At 32.4% G+C, this 3,391-nt stretch overlaps 1 long non-coding RNA gene across 1 annotated transcript; it reads left to right on the top strand.

Annotated features, from left to right (window-relative positions):
* The first annotated feature begins 560 nt into the window (after positions 1-560).
* On the top strand, positions 561-3,095 carry LOC139078824 (uncharacterized). The gene is made up of 3 exons (XR_011531944.1): positions 561-643; positions 814-905; positions 1,911-3,095. It is a non-coding gene; the product is annotated as an uncharacterized lncRNA (long non-coding RNA).
* Positions 3,096-3,391: the final 296 nt, after the last annotated feature.

Raw genomic sequence — 3,391 nt, 5'->3', positions numbered from 1 at the left:
CTCCATCTTGACTTTGAGTGTTTATTTCCCACATACAATTGCTTAGCTAAAGCTTTAAGAGCTCTCTGAATACACAAAACAAACATAAAATTAGATGTGAATGGGAACTAAAGTTATAATTTTCCCTTAGAGTTTCCAATTAGCAATTTTTGAATTCAAAATAATCAAATCTACATTTACTGTCATTGCCCTATGATTTTAATCATCTCAGTATGATGGAAAATGGAATAATGTTTAACTTTATCATTAATTAAGACAACGGTATTTCCTTTTAAAATGCTTACTTTCTAATATCCTTTCAAAATTATTCAAAAAATTCTAATTTGAAATTATCAGTGTGGATCAGTATGAAGATTCGTTAAAAGTTAAGCTTTTATTCTTTCATCACCCAATCTGTAATTTTTTTACAAATACAAAAGAAGATAATATGTATTTTTTTAATTATGGCCGTCCAACTTGTAATAATGACATTAATTTTCTGCTTCAGAACTAAATTTACTGTCTTCACTGCTAAGACATAATGAAAATTCCAGTGTATTTATGATCACATAATTATAGGATTCCAAAGTGGGAAGAGGGCTTCAGATTTACTCATGACAACTTCTACCTTTTCTAGATAAAGGAATCTAAACAAAATTTATGTGTGAGAGCCAATTTAGGTTATATTTAAATGTCTTTCTGCTTTGGTTTTCGGTTTCTATGTAACTTTCACATGTTCCCTGAAAGCTCAGTTATTCAGGAAGCTATTTTTCAAATGATTTTCATCTTCCCTCTTGGAGACATAAGCCTGTAATTAATGTGCCTCTCTTCTAGGTCCTTCCTAAAACTTGGTGCAATTATATGGAGAAGAAAGAGAAGAAGAACGAAAAGGAGGAGAAGGAAGAAAAAGAGAAAAAGGTGGAAAGGTAGAAGAATCCATCACTTAAGTGTTAGTCTTTTCTCAAGAAAACAGCATGGTTTGGGTCCAGCCATAAGAAGCTTATTACACTAATTCCCTTTACACATTACATCATGCTCAGTTATCAAGCAAAGAAATAAAAGACATACTAAAGACAACAAAGTTTGAAGAGACAGAGAATGAATTAGAACCAGACTCAAATATGGCAGGGAAATTAGAATTATCAGACTTGAAATTCAAACAAACTATGATTATTATGCTAAGAATCTAATGGATAAAGTGGATAGCAAACAAGAACAGATGGACAAGTTAAGCAAAGAGATGGACATTCTAAGAAAGAACAAAAAGGAAACGTTAGAGATCAAAACTTCCATAACAGAAAGGAAGAATGCCTTTGATGGGCTAATTAGTACATTTCATATGACCAAGGAAAGAATCCTGCCCCCACACAAGCATAGCCTCCCTCCATTATCAACATTGCTTACCAGAATGGTGCATTTTTACCAAGGATGAACCTACATTGACATATCATAATCACCCAAAGTCCATAGTTTACACTATGCTTCACTCTTGGTTTTGTAGATTCTATGGGTTTGGGTAAATATATAATGAGATATATCTATCATTATTAAAGCATACAGAGAATTTTCACTGCCCTAAAGATCCTCTGTGCTCTATGCATTCAAATGACCCATTCTAGCAGGTAATCACTGATCTTTTTATCTCTAGTTTTGCCTTTTCCAGATTGTCACATAGTTGGAATCATAGAGTTTGTAGCCTTTTCATATTGGCTTCTTTCACTTAGTAATTGGTGTTTGAGTTTCCTCTATGTCTGAATATTGTTAGCTCATTTTCTTTTTATTCCCCCTGCTTTTTCTCCCCATACCCCCTAGTACATAGTTGTATATTTTTAGCTGTGAGTCCTTCGTTTTCTTTTAGCACTGAGTAATATTCAATTGTCTGGATGAACCACGATTTACTTATCTATTTATTTTTTATAATTTCTTTTTAGCTGAGATATGCATTCATCTATTGAAGTACAGCTTAGTTGCTTCCAAATTTTGGCAATTATGAGTGAAGCTGTTATAAACATCCCTGTGCAGGTTTGTATGAACATAAATTTTCAAATCATTTGAGTAAATACCAGGGAGTGCAATTACTGGGTTGCATAGTATGTTTAGTTTTGTAAGAAACCACCAAACTGACTTCAAAATTGGCTATGCAATTCTGCTTTCCTACCAGAAATGAAGGAGAGTTTCTGTGTGCCACATCCTCGCTAACATTTTGTGTTATGAGTATTGTGAGTTTTGGCTGTTCTGACAGTTTTGTAATCGTATCTCGTTGTTTTAATTCACATTTATCTGATGGCTTTGGACGTAGGTCATTTTTTTGGTATACTATTTGACATCTGTATATCTTCTTCAATGAGATGGCTGTTCAAATCTCTGGCCTATATTTTAACCAGGTTGTTAGTTTTCTTATTGTTGAGTTTTAAGAGTTCTTTGTATATTTCAGATAACAGTCCTTTGTCAGATGAGTATTTTACAAATATTTTCTCCCAGTCTGTGACGTGTCCTCTCATTCTCTTGACATTGTCATTAACAGAGCAGAAGTTGGTAATTCTAATGAAGTCTAGTTTATCAATTTTTCTCTATGGATTTTGTCTTTGTTATTGTATATAATAAGACATCATGATATCTAAGGTCATCTAGGTTTTATTCTGTTTTATCTTTAGTTTTGCATTTTCAGATGATATTGAAACAGTGACTGAGAATTTCCCCAAATTAATGTCAGATATCACACCACAAATCCAGGAAGCTAAGAGAACACCAAGCAGGATAAATGTGAAAAGAACTATACCTAAATGTATTATCTTTGAACTATAGAAAATCAATTATAAAGATAAAATCAGTGGGAAGAAACATCTTAACTAAAGGGAAACAAAGGTAAGAATTAGCTCTGAATTTTCTTCAGAAACCAAGCAAACAAGTAGAGTGGAGTGAAACATTTAAAGTGTTGATAGAAAAAAATACCAACCTGGAATTCTGTACTCTGCAAAATTAGACTTCAAAAGTTTGGGAGAAATGAAGATTTTCTCAGAAAAAAATTGAAGGAATTTGTTATCACTTCAAAGAAATGTTAAAAGAAATTCTTTAAAGAGAAGAAAAATAGCATAGATCAGAAATTTAGATCTCAATACAGAAAGGAAAAGCATTGAAAGGAAAAAGTGAAGGTGAAATAAAAATTTATTCTTAATTGATCTAGCAGACAACGGTTTGTTCAAAATAACAATAGCAACAATTTGATTATGTAGGCTTATGTATATTTATCTTCGTGCATTTGTATGCATAAGTGAAATGAAAGAGTGCAATTGTACAAGGGTTATAAGGGAGGAATTAGGATAAGTTTGTTACTACAAGGTATTTGCACTACCTATGAAGTGGTATACTACTGTTTGAAAGTGGACTTGGATAAGTTGTAAAAGAACATTGA

Source organism: Equus przewalskii, chromosome 2, assembly GCF_037783145.1.
Source record: "Equus przewalskii isolate Varuska chromosome 2, EquPr2, whole genome shotgun sequence".
In the NCBI taxonomy this organism is placed as follows: domain Eukaryota; kingdom Metazoa; phylum Chordata; class Mammalia; order Perissodactyla; family Equidae; genus Equus; species Equus przewalskii.
The sequence above is the reverse complement of the archived record's forward strand: the minus strand, read 5'-3'. Positions and strand labels throughout refer to the sequence as shown.